Source organism: Ailuropoda melanoleuca, chromosome 8 (assembly GCF_002007445.2).
Source record: "Ailuropoda melanoleuca isolate Jingjing chromosome 8, ASM200744v2, whole genome shotgun sequence".
Classification (NCBI taxonomy): domain Eukaryota; kingdom Metazoa; phylum Chordata; class Mammalia; order Carnivora; family Ursidae; genus Ailuropoda; species Ailuropoda melanoleuca.
Window position 1 is genome coordinate 111,510,686 of NC_048225.1, and position 21,650 is coordinate 111,532,335.

A 21,650-nucleotide genomic window follows, 5' to 3' on the forward strand; every position below is an offset into this window, starting at 1 on the left:
TATAGATTCTCTTATTTTAGAAATATTCAATCTTTGAAATAAATGAGCAAGATATATGAAATTAGTGGTGATTAGGATGAATCAATAAGTAATCTTAACAAATTTATTTCCTGAAAACTATTTTGTTGATAGTCATAGTCTCTTTACAAATATTATAAAAGTTTACTCTGGGCTTAATGATAAATTGAAGAGAATGACGTTAACCTAAATCTTTTTGAGGAATGGTAATTTTGAGGGATGACTTAAACTATAAGGTGTATTTGGCAAAACTATTCTTGCAACACTCCTTGGGTATCTCCTTGTTTGGATGTGAGTTGAGGAGTCAGTACGTAGCACACCTTATAAAGAAAGACCTACATGAATAATTCAGTTTAGGAGTAATAAAAACTGAATTAAACAAAGATAGAATAGAAAGGAAATGATGGCTTGGAGTAGTGTAATATTGGAATCAGGAGCACTTGGTCGTTGTGCAGATATAGAGGTCAGTTAAAAGAAAGAATCTGGAATGGATCTCCACACTGAAGAAGAAACCACAAAATAACAGTCTAGATGGTGAGAGATGACATATCATTTTTGAGTGAGTTGATATCTATGGGGACCTGGAGCACAAAAGTGTCTGAGCCAAACATTTGATTTCAAAAGTCATTATAACATATGTGGGAGTTGAAGACAGAAGAAAGTTTGGCATGAGGATAAAACCATCTTACGGGTAAATTTAAAAGTCCTGAGAGACAGCAACAGTTATAATTTGAGCAGAGAAAGAAGATGCACAAATGATGGACGATAGATAGATGGATGGATAGATGATAGATAGATGATAATTAGATGATAGATAGATAGATGACAGATAGATAGATGATATATATAGATAAGGAAAACTAGGAGAAAGCGATTTCACAGGTGTTAAGTGAAAGTTTCAATTATTGTTTAGAATAGTAAGAAATTCCAAATAAATATGATTGCCACCAGCAGGTATAATTAGCCCTATCATCATTGTCTTCAAATTTGTTGCTCCTGGAATTTGTTGTGAAATCATACAGAAATGCTCACCAGAGAAATTATGCATCTGTAAATACATACTTTCACAAGTAGTAACAATTAAGAAATTGCTGGAATATGGGCACCTGGGCGGCTCAGTAGGTTAAGCGTCTGCCTTGGACTCAGGTCATGATCCCAGGGTCCTAGAAGAGAGTCCCATATCAGGCTCCTTGCTCAGTGGGGAGTGAGATTCTTCCCGTCCATCTCCCCCTCCTCCCACATGTACACTGGCGCACTCTCTCTCTCTCAGATAAATAAAATCTTTAAAGAAAAGGAAATTGCTAGAACAGGCTTGTCATTGGGAATCATCAATAAAGGAGATCATTATCAAAAGCATGAGATAGAATATTGAGCTAAGAGATTATCCTACTCTCATGTTCTCCCATTATTGTAGGAAGAACAAATACCTATTTTTAAATTCCTCTAGAGGGAGTTTAGAATGTTTTTTTTTTCCATTAAAATTCCTAGTAGACATACAGATTCAACAGTTGCCTGTGGACTTCTAATAAAGCTGTGTTTATTTTTATATGTGTTAAGATAGCTAAGAAGGCAAATATAGATGATACAGATACAGATATAGATTGAATGATCTAATGGAGTAAGAATTAAAATAAAATTGTTCAGAGACAGAGACCAACTAGAGTCCAATTTCATGGGAAAACACCTTATTCTCCACATTTTAAGTTATAAGACCTGTTTTTAGCAGTCAACACCTGCCTACTCCCTGCAGCGCTTACTATGATCAGTACATTTACCCAAATTACCATGATTATTGTTCTCACCAGCTTTCGAAAAAATGAGTAAGAGGAAAGAGAGTGTTTTGACCTGTGAACCAGTTAGGGGACTTGTAAAGAGGTAATTTTCTCCTTTTTGTAAAGGAGGGGCTCTTCTCTTTCCCAGAGCTGGATTATAGAGATTCCAGAAGATTTACTGTAAAACAGCAAAGGCTGATCCCATGAATGGATGTGTGTGCGTAGTCACCTTGCCCTCCAGCACCTACACAAACCTGTGCACAGGAAGAGCTGTAGAGAGCCTGCAGCAGCTATACCCCTCACCTTCCCACAGCTTGAGTTACACACAGTGTGACAGCTCACCACGGAAAGTATCTGGGCCTGAGCCACCTTGGTGACAGTTCTGAAAGAGGCACTCACCAGGTGAAGGTATCTTACTACCATTGCATGTGAGGCGCACCTCCTATGGTGAGAGACAGAGAGGAAAGAGAAGAGGACCAAGAGTCTAGATAGGGCTCTGCTTTCCACATCAGGAGACAGCAGGAGGGGAGGCCCCCACAGACTTCATAAGAATCCATTCAGTATCCCATCATGAAAGGCAGTAGAGGGCTCATCAGTCAGGATTAGTCAGACAAAATAATCGGCAACTGGAGGCCACTAAAGGAGATTTACCTCTTCTAACTCTTTCCTGCCCCTAAACCAGAGCGGGAACACGTGGAAAGAGACACCGGAGAGTCTACAAAGCATAGACAAGCTTTCTCCCCAACTTTAAGCCCATTGAAACACAAACAAACTAAGCTTTGAATGGAGTTTGAGAATGAGATTTTAATACAAACAAAAACAAATTTTATTATGAAATTATTCCATTAAGATTAACTGTAAACTTATGAAGCAAGGCCCATTTGTTATCAAATGATAGAATAAAAAAAAAATCTTACATAGCACAAGAAGGAGATCAATATTAGAAAAATAAAACAGAGCCATAGTTATGCCCCCATCTTTAGAGATCCCCCAAGTTACTACTGATTTTTGTAAACTCCAGTATATTTTTACCTCTAACATTTTTACCACTAAATTTAACAACTAAGTTTAGTTGTATTTATTTTTACAAGGCTAAGTAACACCTGATTATATTTCAGTATTCTTACCTTAGTCTTTTCGTTAGGATTTACTTGTTCGTAAATAATCAATTTAAAACAAAAGGACTTTAATTAAATTAATCAATTTTTTTTTATTTAGAGGAATTATTTCACATTGAATATAATCTTTTAACTAATTAATGTGTTTATAACTCTATAATTTAGTACTCAGGAATGTTTTCAGTTGGCACAAGTATAATCTGAATTAATGAGATAATTATACAAGATCTTTATTTCATTTTCCCTGTGTAATGGTGGACACCAGTAATGTTTTTCTGTCTCAAACATTTTCACATCAGTAACATCTTTAGGACTATTAATCAACTTATTGCCATTTGCTTCTAAAATATAGAACTATAAAAGCCACCAGATGCAAGGGTCTACTAATAAACATTTAGCCAAATGAAGTATCAATTACATTCAAAGAGCTCGCAAAGTTATTTTCAAAGCAAATCGCTTGAGAAAGTTTAATATATCATATTTTTAAGTATTTTCCTTAATTTCTTAAAACTAGACACAAAATTAAAATGTTGAATTTTAAGCATAAGCATTTTAGTCAATCATTGATTTGTCTTTAAAAAACGCAACTGATAGTGTTATCCTGTTACAATAAGAAAGAAATCTATTTGTGTTTAACAGTATTGAAAAATCTATTCATACATGGATTTAGATATATAAATATCTACCTATGCATGTCTGTTTATCAGTCTTTCTGTCTACCTATCTGTCCACCTCTCTCATCTGTCTAGTTCTATGTTCTCACCTATGACGCCATGATCCAATCACAGAAAATTAAGATAGCATCCTTACTTTCACATGGTTATGCCACTCACTTTACAGCACTTTATTTGGTCAGCCTCCGCAACCCATCTTTTGTCTACCTGATTTTTGGGTCCATTCTCATGAACAAGCTATTAATGAATTCATATTAAAACCAACAATTGTTTTAGTACTTTAGCAATTTAACCTATCTTTCTCTCTCTGTCCAGAAAAATGATGATTCTGTATTTACAGTTTTGCAACTGTAGTTGGTTGTAAAGCAACTAAATACATTGAATTGTTAATATGTCTCAAGGACTCCACTAGGCCCATTATATAAGTAATTGTATTTAATCTAAACATGCACAGTTACTATTTTAGCCCCTGTTTTACTTACAAGGAAAATAAAGTGTTGTGTATTTAAGAAACATACCTAAAATACATAGGTGGACGCAGCAAAACCTTGATTTATAACTACATTTTCTCTATGAAGACCTTAAATTCCTAACTTCTAAACTACACTTCAAATTGCTTAACATATTTGAGACAGTTTCCTCACCTAGAAAGTAACTAAGGCGTTTATTCCTTCATTCAGTTAGTTATTTAATTAGTCTACTATGTGCTGGACTATATTTGGGCACAGGCACAACTATTACTTAGCTATCAAAAAGAATGATTTCTCAGCATTTGCTGCAACATGGACGGCACTGGAGGAGATAATGCTAAGTGAAATAAGTCAAGCAGAGAAAGACAATTATCATATGATTTCTCTCATCTATGGAACATAAGAACTAGGAAGATCGGTAGGGGAAGAAAGGGATAAAGAAAGGGGGGGTAATCAGAAGGGGGAATGAAGCATGAGAGACTATGGACTCTGAGAAACAGGGCTTCAGAGGGGAGGGGGTGGGGGAATGGGATAGGCTGGTGATGGGTAGTAAGGAGGGCACGTATTGCATGGTGCACTGGGTGTTATACGCAACTAATGAATCATGGAACTTTACATCAAAAACCAGGGATGCACTGTATGGTGACTAACAAAATATAATAAAAAATTTATAATAATAAAAAAAAAAGCAAACTATCCATTCAAAAAAAAAAAAAAAAGAAAGAAACCAAACAGACTATGTGTTTGCCTGTAAGGGTGTGACTTTCTAGTAAAAAAAAAAAAAAAAAGTCAGAATGAACATAGAAATAAATTTGTATAGCATGTCATGCAGTGGTAAGGGCTTTGATGAAGAATAAAGCAGGATAAAGAAGAGAAAAAGTGTTACAACGGGAGTACTATTTCACGTAACACGGGAAAAGAACTCTTTGCTAAGAAGATACTTAACAGTAGTCTGTTCTGGACACAAAGAAAAACAAATTGACTTAGGAGGATGTTGTAGGAACAGAATGCTCAACATTGTGGGCAAAACAAAGTAAGCAAGGGAGAAAATGGTAGAAGACTATTTGAGAGCAATGCCAGGGACTAAATAATGGAGGGCCATGGAGGACATTACTACCAGAGTCATTTGAATAGGAGAAGTTTATTGTAAAGAATTGTTAACTGTTGCAGGGGATTATCTACTAAAAATGTAAGAATAGCCAATAAAGGCACAGCTACTGCTCCTTCTAAGGCTTTAGGCAAGGACTCAAGGAAGGAACAAATCTGGAGGAACCTGTACTCACCAGAGCTGAGATGGGGACCTCATTGGAGATGTTGTGTTTGTGACGTGTTAGATAGCAGAGAATTTTGCTGATGCGCTATGCTGGGAAAGCTCTTTGGGAAGCTGCCACCTGGGGTGCTGCAGGGAGCTATTTCCCAGAGAGCTACTGTCCACTGCTGGTCTCTGTGTACCAAAGCTGCAAGCCCAGAGGCGCACCAGGGAACTAGGAAGAAGAGTCTCACCCTTTTCCAGCATCCCACCAGGNTGCGCTATGCTGGGAAAGCTCTTTGGGAAGCTGCCACCTGGGGTGCTGCAGGGAGCTATTTCCCAGAGAGCTACTGTCCACTGCTGGTCTCTGTGTACCAAAGCTGCAAGCCCAGAGGCGCACCAGGGAACTAGGAAGAAGAGTCTCACCCTTTTCCAGCATCCCACCAGCAGGCTTTACAGATGCATTTTGTCAAGATGCCATTGACAAAACAAAGCAAAAATGTTCCATTATCACCAGCAGGGTAAAGAAAGGTAGATGTGGAACTGATGGTAACTGATTCCATTGCAAAATATCTGGGTTTTGCTGCCTTTCTTTAAAGAGTGATGGAGGGTGCCTGACTGGCTCAGTAGGAATATGCGATTCTTGATCTTAGGGTTGTGAATTCAAAATCCATATTGGGCATAGAGAGTACTTAAAAAAAATGATAGAAAATCTGTCAGGCTTTGTCTGAAAATGTTTTAATTTTATCTTTGTCTTCACTTTTTAAAAAAGATTTTATTTATTTATTTGACAGAGAGAGACAGCCAGTGAGAGAGGAAATACAAGCAGGGGGAGTNAAAACAAAGCAAAAATGTTCCATTATCACCAGCAGGGTAAAGAAAGGTAGATGTGGAACTGATGGTAACTGACTCCATTGCAAAATATCTGGGTTTTGCTGCCCTTCTTTAAAGAGTGATGGAGGGTGCCTGACTGGCTCAGTAGGAATATGCGACTCTTGATCTTAGGGCTGTGAATTCAAACTCCATATTGGGCATAGAGAGTACTTAAAAAAATGATAGAAAATCTGTCAGGCTTTGTCTGAAAATGTTTTAATTTTATCTTTATCTTCACTTTTTTAAAAAGATTTTATTTATTTATTTGACAGAGAGAGACAGCCAGTGAGAGAGGAAACACAAGCAGGGGGAGTGGGAGAGGAAGAAGCAGGCTCCTAGTGGAGAAGCCTGATGTGGGGCTCGATCCCAGAACACTGGGATCACGCCCTGAGCTGAAGGCAGTTGCTTAAGGATTGCACCACCCAGGCACCCCACTGTGCCACCCAGGAGCCCCATTATTATATCTTTATCTTCAAAGATATTTTTGTTGTGTAGAGAATGATGGTTAGCCATTAGTTTTTGCATTAGTGTAAAGCTCCACTAACTTCTGTTTCATTAGTTTTCTTTTCCTTTGGGGGGGGGGCTGTAGTTTCATTGCTGAAAATTTGTCTGCCTCCCNCCATTAGTTTTTGCATTAGTGTAAAGCTCCACTAACTTCTGTTTCATTAGTTTTCTTTTCCTTTGGGGGGGGTCTGTAGTTTCATTGCTGAAAATTTGTCTGCCTCCTGGAAAATGTGGGTTAATATATTTCATCAATTTTGGAAAATTGTTAGCAATTAGCTTTTATGTGTTTTTCTGTCCTATTCTTGTTTTCATCTCTTCAACAGGTATATTAGATTTTCATACATATCCTCAATGACTCAAATACTCATATATGCCACATCTCTCTCTCTCTCTCTCTATATATATATCTTTAAGATTTTGTATCTATATATGTATGTAATATTTGCTTACATACTTCTAGTTATTTAATGATATTACTGGCAATTCACTGCTTCTTTATTTAGCTATGTCTAATTCACTGTTAAACTAATCTGAGTTATTTTTTCTTCTTCACATTTTTATTATTTAAATTTCTATGTGTCTGGTTTAACTACAGTTACAACTTTTTTGTTGAATTTTCCAGCCTAACTTCACCTCCTCCAAGGTAGTATCTATAGTTGCTTTAACATCTTTAAAAAAATTTTTTTTTTAATTTTGTGTCTGTTGATTTTTTCTCACTTCGTTTATTTATGTCCCTTTGAGTGTATTTGCAAAATATGGTATGTTAACACTGTTTTGACTGTGTTTAGAGGCTTGAATGATGTTTTCATCCTCAAATGATTATCATTTGCTTTTGCAAGGAGGATAAGGGCACTCAAAATTCTGAATTACTTTAATTTAAACTCAGAGTTTGAGATTTTTCTGGGCCACTTAAGTGAAGAGCAACCAGGCTACATGTGGTAATTGCTTTGATTTTGATTCCTTCATATACTTTAGTATACTAGCAACTTTTAGTATCGTGACTCAAACCAACTCCTTAGGCGCACCTGGGTGGCTCAGTCCTTAAGCGTCTGCCTTCGGCTCAGGGCGTGATCCCAGAGTCCTGAGATTGAGCCCCACATCAGGCTCCTCCGCTGGGAGACTGCTTCTTCCTCTCCCACTCCCCCCTGCTTGTGTTCCCTCTTGCGCTGGCTGTCTCTCTCTCTGTCAAATAAATACATAAATAAAATTAAAAAAAAAAAAAAAAACTCCTCAGAACTTGTGGACACTAACCTCCAACTTTTGCTCATTAACCCTTCAAAAGCAGTGCAAAGTAACTTGTTTCCCCATTGGAAATAACATATAGCTCCAGGGCAGAAGCAGCCCTCATCTCTCTAGATTCCTTTTCTCTCTCAGATTATAACCTCCCAATTCTTCACTGTGTATTTCCTCACATATGAAAGCCAGCTTGGATTATTCTGAAATACCTAGTCTGCAATTATCAGAAGCATATACTCACTATAAAAAATGTTTGAAATTTCTTCTCATCTATAAACTTTGAACATTGACCTCTGTTATGAATTTGGCAAATTGACACTTGTTAAGTAGAGCACACAGTGTCAGCTGGTGAGCCACAGTCCAACAACAGACCACAAAAGAAATGGGAATTGAGAAATTTATCACTCACGTGTCCAGTAAGAAGTGCCCATCATGTTTCAAGGGGCCACACAGGGAGGTCAAGGCAGAGTACAGACAGAAAGGAAGGGTCACAGGTACATGCCTTTATCAGGATCTGTGAGTAGAAAGCTTTGGGAATCCCAGACTAAGCCCGGATTGGTCAATTTAAACTGAAAGAGTAGGATTTTGGTAAGCCCCATGAGAATCTTATGTGAGGAGTACATAAAGCAAAGATGCTAGGAGGCAGGGGAGGCTTTTGATCCCAAGAGGTGTTGGAGAAATCGTTTCTGCCACTTACATTTCCTTGTGACTCTGTGGGCTATTATCTGGGGAAGGAACTTATATAAAGGGCTAGTGTCAGTTTCAGGTCGCTGAAGACAACTTGGCCGAAAAGGATGAAAGTTGAGACAGCAACACCATGGAATAGCTTAGCTAAACTCTTGACAACCTCATAAAACCATGCTTTAAAATGTACTTGAGGGGCGCCTGGGTGGGTCAGTCGATTAAGTGTCTGCCTTTGGCTCAGGTCATGATCCCAGGGTCCTGGGATCAAGCCCGCACTGAGGGGAGTCCTGCTCAGCAGAAAGTTTGTTTCTTCCTGTCCCATCCCCCTGCTTATGCAGCTTGTAATTTGAATACATTAGATACAGGTCTGCCTTGACCAGGACCATGGGGTTACATCCTGATAAATCCATTGTAAATTGAAAACACATTTAATACACCTAACCTATCGGACGCCAGACCTTAGCCTAGCCTACCTGAAATGAGCTCAGAGCACTTACGTTGGCCCACAGTTGGGCAAAATCATCTAACACAAAGCAGTTTATAATAAAATGTAGTTTGTCGAATATAGTACTGCAAGTGAAAGCCAGGATGCTTGTGTGGGTACAGAATGGTTGTAAGTGTGCCGGTGTTAAGCCTCGTGATCATAGGGCTGGATGAGAGCCGCAGCTGCCACTCTCCAGCATCACGAGAAGGTACTTTACCACATAAATCTAGCCCCGGGAAAGGTCAAAATTCAAAATTCCAAGTACAGTTTCTACTGAATATGTGTCACTTTCACATCATTGTAATATCAAAAAATCTTAAGTCAAGCCATCATAAGTCAGGGACCATATGTACTACAAGTAAAATATGTTCGCATTTATAAACATGAAACTTTGGCTTTTTTTTTCCTCAAAGCATGGCATTATGTTAAAAAAGTTAAAAGGTTGGGGCGCCTGGGTGGCACAGCGGTTAAGAGTCTGCCTTCGGCTCAGGGCGTGATCCTGGCGTTCTGGGATCGAGCCCCACATCAGGCTCCTGTGCTATGAGCCTGCTTCTTCCTCTCCCACTCCCCCNTCTGTCAAATAAATAAATAAATACAATCTTTAAAAAAAAATAGAGTTCATATGAAGATTTGAACTACGGTGACTGAACTATACGTACTAGCATGGCCAGTTGTAAAGCACAGAAAAAGATAAGAGATAATGCAGAGATTTTTCAGATAGGAAAAAGGACCAAAATAGCTCAAAATGACCTCTTTTGATCCTGTAATATCTGGCACCAGGAATCCACCGTGAGGTAGAAGAATCAGGAAGAACTGGAAAATACAATTTTAAAGAGCCATGGGCATACAATGTTCAGAACTCTGAGTGGGCATGTCGTCCAGGAGATCCACCCATGAAACAGAGTTGTTACTTGGTCAAAGACATATACCATTTTGAGTCTCAGAGACTAGCATTGTCTTTTTTATGAAAGATTTGCACAGTGTTTGCTCTGTGTCAAAGACATGTCAAAGATCTTGAATTCTTGGGTGCCAGTGTGGCTTGGTTAATTAAGCATCTGCTTTCAGCTCACGCCATGATCCCAGGGTCCTGGGATGGAGTCCCCATCAGGTTCCCTGCTCAGCAGAGATTCTGCTTCTCCCTCTACCTCTCCCCACTGCTTGTGCTCTCTCTCTTTCTCAAATAAATAATTAAAATCCTTAAAAAATATCTTGAAGAAATCTCGAATTCTTAACAGTGTAGTGTTTCAATTTTTTAGTTGAATAAAATAGGAAGCAAATTTTGAAGTCATGTTTCCATTATACTGCTGACATATGGGATAGCTGAGATAATAAGACATGATTTTATAACTCCAACCGAGAAATATCTATTAGAGCAGTAGATTTTCTGAAATATTTTTAGCTGGGAAAAAACTCTCTCACTATGGGAGCTTTTTGTAGATTTGTCCAGAAATAGAGACAAGGATAAAATTTCATGTGCTTTCAATGAAAGGAATTATAATTGACTATTTGTTAGTGATCAGTTCTGGGCTTGACATTTTTTTTTAAAAAGACTATGACATGCACGCATACACAAGAATACACACACACACACACACACACACACTAACATTCATGTACCTGTTGTTACCACTGAACTAATTTGACAGAGCTTTGAAGATAGCTTCCTGTAATCAGTCAGGCTTTGTCTATGACAAATCAAATTATAACTATGAATGTCATAACTTATGCAAATTAGAAGTCATATTTGAATTTAGAAAACAGTCAAACAAATTTATTTTAACAATGACAAAGCAATTAATTGGTATGTAATGTGTTAGTCATGCAATCCACTATTTGCCCAAAGAATGTTGTTTGGATATATACTTAATTTCTAATGAAACAAATGAACATAATAGCTTATATCTTGTAGTTACAGATTTATTTGATTTTTTAAAATTCAGTCAAGGCTGTCAATCCTAAAGCATCAAACTCAAGTGACTGGCAATCCTGATTTTGAATTCAGTGGTTTGGAAAAAAGTTTAAGTAAAATATTCATGATTTTGTGGCACCCTCTTTATTTTTTCAGAATGAGAAAAACAATGATACATTTTACCTCTGCCAATTATTAAGGACTATTCTCTGTATCATCTAATATTTATGTTGTCTGCAAGTGCAAGCATGATACACTATTTTAAATAGAATTATCTCATCTTAAAAAAATCATGTATCTTCCATGCATCTCAATCCTCTGATCAATGGTTAGAAAACCTGAATTTGAATAAGTATCTCTAGGATCCTCTCGGAGAGTCATATTTAATTGGCTGGGCCAAAGGCCTTTGAATTTTTAGCTAGCATCCTCAGAGATTAATGTACAAGCAATGTCTCAGTATGAAACCAGATTCAAATGCTGGTCATAGTTTCAATATTGGAAACTCTTCAACTTTAGCTGTTACCTGCATGATTGCTTTGTTTTTCCTGAATATTTTCTCTCTCCAGCCTGGTTCAATTTTTCACATTGCACTCATTTCCCTAAGTTTGTTTTTCTCCAGAAATGGGGGGAAAAAAGGCCAATGTTGGGAGAAAAGTTTTATTTAACAAAATAAGGTAATATAACCGCAAATAGGTTTTGATCTTAATTCTACAGTAAATGTTTTGCATTGAATCTCTCTGTAGTAACAGTCGGCCATTTCACATACAGGTGGCAGAGCAAGTGTGAGGGCCATTGAACACAGCTAATTTTGCTAATGCATCACAATTACAGAAACACCTGTGCTAAATTACCTTGTCCTATATCCATGAAAATGAATAGTGCTCAAAAACCCTCAAAATATCTCATTTCATGCTGATTCAGATTTTCTCTCACCATTTTTCTGTGACATTGCTTCCACAACATAGCATGTGCTTGAAAAGCCATACATTGTTTCCATACATATATTTCAGACACTTCCTCCTTCATTCTCTTTTTCTAAGAAAGCACTTTGTCTTGAAGTTATTGCCATAGATATTCTATTGTTTCATGCTGCAGAAGGTAAAAGGATATCATTTGCTTCAAATTTGTTTCAAAAAGCCAGTCCAAACATCATTGGAACATACTGTTAAATTGCACATACAGACCATCCGTCTTGCATCACAACTTCCTGTTTAATGCTCCAAAAGTTACCCTTGCTTGATGGTGTGCTAAATAATCATAGCTCGTAAATGGGGAGCTAGCAGTTAGAGTCCCATTTACCTTTACAACAAGGTGGTGATGTACATTTGTCCTTCTAGAATCTTTATCCACTTACTAGTAAAATCAAGGGAGAACAAAACCAAAACCTCTGATCTCTAAGAGCTTTTTATTTAAAACCAAAACTGACATGTGAAACATAATACTAAGAAGTTACTTAAAACCCACTAAACTAGGGTGCAAAATTAGTATAATATGTATTAGATATGGATAATATATCTGGAGATAGTTTCATGGTGATTAAGTCCAGTAAACATTCAGTTGATAATATTTATTTAAGAGCAATGTCGACAATTATATCTGAGAAGGGCATGATAGTATTCAACATCAAATTTAAAAGATGAAGTGTATGAAATTATGTGTACCACTCTGCATACCAGATGTGAGAAGTTTCAACGATATGCAGTAAGTGCACTGATTCGTGGGCTGGCACACAGGAGCAGTTCAAACATGTTTGTTAACCAATTATCTGGCAGAATGAATGAATGAATGCTATAAGCAAATCTCTTCCAGAGCTGAAGAAAATTATTTTCTATGTGAATACATCAAATCCTCATTTGTTTCCCACGTGTAAAAAAAGTTTTCAATTTGGTAGAGTGTCAGATATAATTTTTGCTTCATTTCTTTATTTATCTTATATTCTTACACAAACATTTGTTTTGAAATGCGTTGTAATTGGCTGCATCTTTGTCAAAATGGAATAGATAAGGAACGAGGAAATATTCTAGGGTTCAAAACTAGAGGATAATACAAAAAAAGAGATTGAAAAACTGAATTACAATAAGGTAGTACGAAATATATTTATATCCTCAATTTTTAATTACTTATCATTTTAAAAGCATATACAATAATAGTTGTCACCCATTAAACTGGTAATTTCTGACAAATTACCTATACATAGCATTACATGTAAATCTCTATAAAGTTCTGTAATACCAAAATAGAAAAACAAAATTATTTTTTACATGTATTTTATATAAAGGTAAAATGCAAGATTTTAGGGTTGCATTGTCTACAAATTCTGATTCTAAACATAAAGTTATACTAAAAGAATAAATAATAAAGGCAACTTAAGGGTTTTTTTATTAAGGAAATTAAATTAGTATGAGTGAATTAATTGAATCGAATTAATTAAATTGAATTAATAAAAATTATTTATAGACATATCAGCTTATCATATCTTTGTTAACATAGCACACAGTCCCCTGCAAAAGGAATGATATATTTATAATAATGTTTTGAGCCAAAATCTTAAATATCTGAAGTGTAATTTACTGGTAATTCAGAGACGTTTCCAAGAGGTTGAGTTTGAAGTTTATGCTGCGTGAAACCAAGAAGCACCAAAGATTGCTGGAAATCTCCAGAAGCTAGGACAAAAGCACATAAGAGATTTTCGCTTAGAGACTATAGAGGGAACCAATCATACTGGCACCTTGGTTTTAGAGTCTGGTCTTTTGAACTGTGAGAAAATAAATTTCTATTTTCATAAGTCACCCAGTTTGTGGTAACTGTAGGAAATGAACGCAACTTACTAAGGGAAAAGAAGAAAATTATGTATAAAATAATGTTGGTAGTAAATGCATATTGTTCTAAGATTCATACACAGATCATATACGTAGATGACATTTTTGGAGATCCATAGCATGAACAACATTATGAGATCAATAAAATCCTAATATTGGGGTGCCTGTGTGGCTGTCAGTTAAGCACCTGCCTTTGTCTCAGGTCATGATCCCAGGGGTCTGGGATTGAGTCCTGCATCGGGCTCCCTGCTCAGCAGGGAGTCTGCTTCTCCCTCTGCCTCTCCCCCCACGCCGCTGGTGTGCGCTCTCTCTCTTCAAAAATAAATTCATAAAATTGTTAAAAATAAATAAATAAATAAATAAAATATAAAATCCTAATATTTATTCTTTCTTTCAGGATCTCGTAAAACTTTAAGCAGAAGTCGTGAGCCTTGTAAAAGTGCATGTATCCATCCACTGTTAATTGATATGTATGATCCACTGACATATTTATCTGTAGAAATTATGATTTGCCTTACATTCGTTTATTTTTACTGAATTACAAATTTTATATTCCTCATATATCTAGGTCATTTTTTCAATATAAATAACTTGCATCAGAAAACACTCACTAGGGGCCCCTGGGTAGCTCAGTTGGTTCAGCATCGGACTCTTGATTTCACCTCAGGTCATGATCTAAGCATTGAGAGATGGAGCTCCGCATGGGCTCTGAGCTGGGTGTGGAGCCTGCTTAAGATTCTCTCTCCCCCTCTCCCTCTACCCACCTCCCTCTTAAAAAAATAGTAATAATAAAAAATAAAACACTTAATAGGCTGCCACCCATGTTCTCACAACAGCTTCTTATAGTTAATAAAGACCTATTTTCATTTTTATTTTTTGTAGATACTAAATAAAATCCACAGCATTTACAAAGTAAAATCTGTTCCTAAATATCTATATGATATTATGTATAATGTAACATACACATGTCCCTATCTTCTTTTCCCCCTCATTCACTACACTTTAAGAATAAAAGAGAAAGTTAAAAAACAAGCAAAAAACTCTTTGTGTGTGACAGACACAATGATTAGAGTTGGGTATTGAGAATCAAACAGGACAAACACATTTCTTGATCTTATTAAGCTTACATTTTATGTAATAACATTTTTTCCCAATGAAAGCAACTGTAATGTTTTTTTTAATATGAAATGGTGTCCAAATGTCCGTATTTATTTATTTATTTATTTGATGAAGAAAAACAAGGGAAGGAGATGCCCAACTGAATACAATGATTTGGTGTTTACTAAATTGTTACTTATGATCCACTGCAACTAAATCAATTATTTGAATGAAATAGAATGGTTTTAGCATTTCCTCATCTTCTCACCTAAGGTAAACAATCTCTTTTCAAAGATCACACCGAGTTAGTCGGATATCAACTAAAATGATTTTCTAATCATCCCAAGGATGGCCTTCTTCTTGTTGTTGATTAAGTGGCAACCTTAGATAATTCTTTGCAAATGTGATGGGGTCAAGGGAAAGACCCTGCTACATTCCTAATCACCTACAGACACACAGACACACAGGTCCTCAGACACACACACAGAAAGAGGGAAAGAGTGAATTACATTTTTCTGTTATGAGCCTGGAATCAGAAAGGCACAAAATCATTGAGACTGATGTGCTAGACATATTTAACCACAGGGCTTTACAAATAATCATGGTAGAAAGAATTATGCTATTTTTTTCAGCATTCAAAAGAGGAATAATGATGACTGACATTTTATCCCTGGAACATGTGTTGCTAAGAACAAAACAAATATAAACTCACTAAATACATATCAAACTTAGTTTTGTTTTTTTTTTTTAGATTTTATTTATTTATTTGACAGAGACACAGCCAGCAAGAGAGNACTAAATACATATCAAACTTAGTTTTTTTTTTTTTTTTAGATTTTATTTATTTATTTGACAGAGAGACAGCCAGCAAGAGAGAAGCAGGGGGAGTGGAAGAGGAAGAAGCAGGCTCCCAGCAGAGAAGCCTGATGTGGGGCTTCATCCCAGAACGCCANCAGGCTCCCAGCAGAGAAGCCTGATGTGGGGCTCGATCCCATAACGCCGGGATCACGCCCTGAGCCGAAGGCAGAGGCTTAACGACTGAGCCACCCAGGCACCCCCAAACTTAGTTTTATCCTAAATGGAAAATTCTCAGAGGATGTTCTTTTGCTTAAATCCTCAACTATTTAATAAATGAGTCCCAGGTGATTCCCCCTGGATAAGGTTTAGAAACATTTGACTGGACATTCAGATTCCGTGTCCTATATCTCCTTTCTTCCCCTAAAGATGTGCTCTTTTAGGGGAAGTTAGACATTGGTTCAGGAGCACAGCTGAAGGTTTAACCACCAGGTAAGCCCTCTTCTGCCACCTGGGGAATCCCAGTGCACCCAAACCCATGGCTACTGAATTTGCTTTGGGTCTAAATGTTACCTAAGAGGCAGAAATAAACAACCTTATTAAAAATCAATAAATCAGTCAATCAAGCTTATTCAAACTAGCCTTTTCCCTTCTTTTTTTAATATGCAAGAGTCATAACAGATTGCCTGTTTCTTCCCCAAGCCCAGTGATACAAAGTATTCCATTTCATTTATTCAGTGCAAGAAATTCAGTCTAACCTGCTATTGGCAAGATGTCAAAACATAAGCAAATGTTGACTGAATTTTATATTACTTTGCTGATAAAAATAACACTATGGTGCCAGACAGTTGTGCTGTCGAACTGCCACTCTTTCTTTTCTCTATCATTATTTTTGAAGAGTCATACTTCAAATGCATCCTTACAATAATGATTCCCCTTGTATGTACTGTGAAGTATATTTATATAAACTAAACTCAAATTTTAGGGCTTTTCATACTGATCTTGAAAAAAAAAGTAAGGATCATTGCTCATTTATCTTTCTAAACATAATAATTCTAAACTGCTTGATTTTAAGACACTTATCCTTTTTGAATATACACTTCATCAATTTTCATGAAAAGAGAGCATTAAAATGTCATGCATATGGAATATTATTGCTCAGAGAAAGTATTCTGAAAGCAAAAGAGATGTATGTAATACCAGGCATGTTTATTTTAGTGAAAGTACAGAATCGTAATATGCCACTTAACAAATGATCTGCTTAAATATTAGCAGTTTAGGTTAATTAGGGTATAAACCCATGTAATGCATTTATTTACTATCACTATCACACAATATAAACACTTCAATTTAAAATGACTTTTTAAAGCATAGCATTTCCTTATAAAGTTAGCACATTTTGTGAATGAAGTAAATAATTTAAAAATTACATATAATTTTCTTTATAAATGAATTAGAACAAAAATTAAAGAGAGAACTTTTTAATTTTTTAAAATTTTTTAAGGAGAGGATTTTTTAAGTTTTACGCATGTGTTTATGTCCTTCATTAAGCTTTGTGTTCCTTTATTTATATTTAATGTCACATCACATCAATTTAATTTTTCATAAGAAACACAAACGTTCATTTTATTGGCTTCAAAGAGGACTGTGATTGCTATTTTACTGAAAATAACAGTTTCTAAACTCTACACAGTATTGTTTTCCACAAGACTGAGTAAAGATAAGTGGGATCTCCCCAGGTAGTATATCACTAAAACTTTATTAAAGAAAAAAAAATGGTCAGAGTAGTTCAGCTGTGAGATTATGAATACTAGCTTTTCTAATCACCTTTCTGAATATATGAACATCTTATTGTAATGTGATCAAATTGCTTTTGCTTTACTTTGTAAAGTAACAAACCCAGGATTCTTGTATGACATGAAATTGATCTGTTGGACAAATTAATTAAACCTACTTGGCTGAGGTTATTTATATACTATAAACTCAATCAATTACAAATATAAAAACAAGAGTCTGTAGTTTATTTTTTCTTGTCAAAGATTTTCTCCATACCATGTGTTTCAAAAATATAAGGATCCTATAAAAAAAAAAAAAAGAGCTATATTTTCAATACTGATGTTAGACACTTGGGTATTAAGGTGTCAAAGATCTTGGGAAAGGCAGAAGCCATTGGGCTTCCTGAGAGAATATCCATTATTAATACATAATACATCGGAACAGAAATACTCAGTTATGTAATCCAGAAGAGGTATCCCATAAAACATTACTGAAAGTGATATATATATAATAAATATGCATTTCAGGTTAGAGCTTGGACAAGAATGGATTTACAGAAACTTGAGATTTTCTATGAGACTTACCAAAACAAAACTTGACAGTGGCATTTCCAGTATTGTACCCTGACATGATGTCATTCCAAATGAATGGCATAGACTTTTTTAGGTGGATACATGAACCTATTGGAACCATATATACTGAGAGCTAGCTGGTTGGCGGATGGCCACCTCAGTCTAATAGGGATCTCAAACAATATATAATAAAATCTAACATCCTGATCTCCATCTTGATCTCCCCATATCTATTTATTTTCCCGTTTTCTCTTACTCAGTAGATGAAGTCTACCCTTACAGTCTCTTGGGCCTAAGGCATAAATATATATATATATAGATACTATCTATCTATATATAGATATAAAGTGAATATTTTGACCACATCCCACCACCACCAATGTTGATGTTTCTACCCTGGACTGAGCCTCATGATCTCCTCCCTACGTTATTATCATCTTCTAATGGATACCTTGTTTTTATTCTTGTCCTGATCTATTTTCAAGATGGCAGCCACAATGACTGTATACCAAATACTTTTTCATATTTTCTTATTGGTTCTAAATTCACACGTGTGTGTGTGTGTGTGTGTGTGTGTTCGTGTGTTTTCATTTTCCTTTAATTATTATTGTATTCTACATACATCATGAAGTCTGTTAAATTTTGGTGAATGAAGGTCTGATAATATTCACCCAGCATTTCTGGAACAGCCAGGGTGTACCCGAGATACTTAGTATGCAGACCTTGACACCCATGCATACTCCCTGGTGTGGTTCCTGAGCCTGGCGATCAATTGATAAATTTCTTAATACCTAAAGAAACTGTTTCCTACTGTCTTAGGCTAAGCCATGCTGAGCCAAACCTGCAGGCTCAGAGAGGCCCATCCTTGCTGGAATCTTGGCTATTGTGCATACAGATAGCAAGGTATGGTCCACGCTATTTAAATATGAGAGTGAAGGAAAGAGTAGTGGTGCTACTTCTTTAAAAACTTTCAAGCTTTTCCTTCAAAAAGACTGTTTATCTTCATATTTATCTTCACAACAAATATAAAATCTGTGTAACATATGACTAAAAAATGTTTTCCTCCCAACACACACATAAATGATTGAATATTTTGTGAGCAATAGCAAAAGTAAAAAGTTCATAATTGCTTAAAGGTTTCACCGAAAGGGGAAAAGTTTGTCCTTGCACATTACTAAGTCAGCCAGATTTTCGATCAAGCTTCAGGGCTATCAACACAGAAAGCTTTTTGGTGTCGTTGTTCTATTTACCAATGTTGACACGACTGACAGATGAATTCTGAAAATTTGATTAACTGTGTTCATAATAAATTTATACTTGGTGTGTGCTTGTTTATTTATTAAGTATTTATGCAGCAGTTGGTATTTTCGAGGTAATTTTTAAGATGATCAATCAAAAAGGAATCCCTCGACAAATGAAATAAATATGACATTCATGCATATTATGATGCATTTCCTAAACTGACCAAGTGTATTATGAAGATATGGTGGCATGTTAAAAACCAAATTAATATTCATAAATGATTTCATAGGCATTGCCTTTTCACACAAGGTATTTCTGCAATGGTATATATTGTACAGCTGAGTAATACTATGTTTTAACATCTTTTCTTTTTAAATCACATTTACTGAAATTTAACTTATATATAAAAAATTCTACCGACTTTTGGTTTCAGCCTTGACATGTAAAGAGTTTGGAAGGGATTACTCAGCTTCTCACAACAAAAAACTCTAGAAAATGAAAATCAGTGACTTCTCTTGGACCCACTAGATAACTGAAGTGTGAAGGCAAACAGCCAGCATGAAATCAGGAGAGACAGGGATCTAGAAAGTCACAGCCAGTTTCTGCTTTTCTGGAGCAGGGGCTGCTGAGTTCATAATTGGTAGGAACACTTAAATAATAATTTTGATAAATTCCTGGACACTGTGTGAACAAGCTGGCAAGTTAGAAACTCGTCAACTGCAGTCTTGGGGAATCCACCACACTTGCATGGGATTTGACTCTAGCAATCATAAAAGGTTCTCATGATTAAGATTCAAGAATGATCAACTCATGAAGATGAGTTTTGAGATATAATAACATAATAAGATCCATGAAAGAAATAATAGGTAATTTTGACTTTATTAAAATTTAAAATGTCTGCATTGCAAAAGACTGTGTTAAGAGAATGAAAAAGACAAGCCACAGAAAGGGAGATAATATTTGCAAACACTTATCTAATAAAGGACTTGGATCCAAATATATAAAAACTTTTAAATCTAACATGAAGAAAACAAGCAGCCTCATTTAAAATAGGCAAAAGTTCTGAACAGATAGAGACATCTTACCAAAGATGGTGTACACATGGCAAATAAGAATAGGAAAGATGCTCAACATCATTCTTCCCTACGGAAATGCAACCTAGCACAACAATGATATACCACTACACATCTATTAAAAGGAGCAAGCCCCCCTTCCCCCCAAAAAACTGACAATACCAATTACTAGTGAGAATGAGGACTCTCACTCATTGTTGGGGGAATGCAAAATGGTATAACCACCTTGAGGACCGCTTGGAAAGCTCCTACAAAACTAAACAGTTACCACACACTCCAGCAATCCCAGTTCTAGCTATTTACCTAACAGATTTGTATAACTACAGATGGTTACATTTAGACATAATTATAGATAGGTATTTATATATTTATATAAGTTAGAATACACACATTTACCCTCTTGCTCTGCCTACTGACAGAATGCAGGGCAACTATATTATATACTCTACTATACTCTGGTAGCAAAAATCATAACTTGTGCCCCATCATAACTTCTAATACCTTTCTCCAGTGAAAATACCTGGGGCTTCTTGGAGAAATGGTTGACTATAGCAATGGAGGTAGAAAATACCAATGATTCCATACTACTATAAATTATTTAGTAAATAAGTAAATGGAGGAAAAAACCAAATCTCATATGAAGAAAATTCCAAATATTTTTTTTGTAGATACTCCACTTTCAAGGAGGTGTAGGGGCATAATTCTATAGGGCCTGAGTGTGAATCCACTTAGGGACTTCCTGCCAAGAATACTGAATGTGAAGAGGGATAAAAGAGTGAATTTATAGTGGAGAAATCTGACAAACAATGTTGCAGCCAGATAATCAATGTTAACATCAATAGTAATAAGTCATATTGCTGGTATGTACCTCTGGTATGATGTAATGAAAACGTAACTTTACTTCTGGGGTTCTCTTGCCAAGTACTTCCCAATTCCCCGGTCTAATCATGTGAAAAACATCAGACATATTCCAAGTCAGGAACATTTTACAAAATAACTGATCAGTGCTCCTTAAAACTGTCAAGGTTATGAAAAATAAGGAAAGGCTGAGAAACTGTTACAGCAAAAGGAGCTGTACTGTAATATTGCACCCCAGTGGAATCCTGGAATAGAAAAAGGGCATTAGGTAAAAAGGAAGAAAACTTGAATCAGTTAGGACTTTAGTTGTTACTGATGAATTCATATAGGTTCATTAACTGTAAAAAATGTACCATATTGATGTAAGTTGTTACTAGCAGAAATTAGTTGTTGGATATATAAGAACTCTCTAGAATATCTTCACGT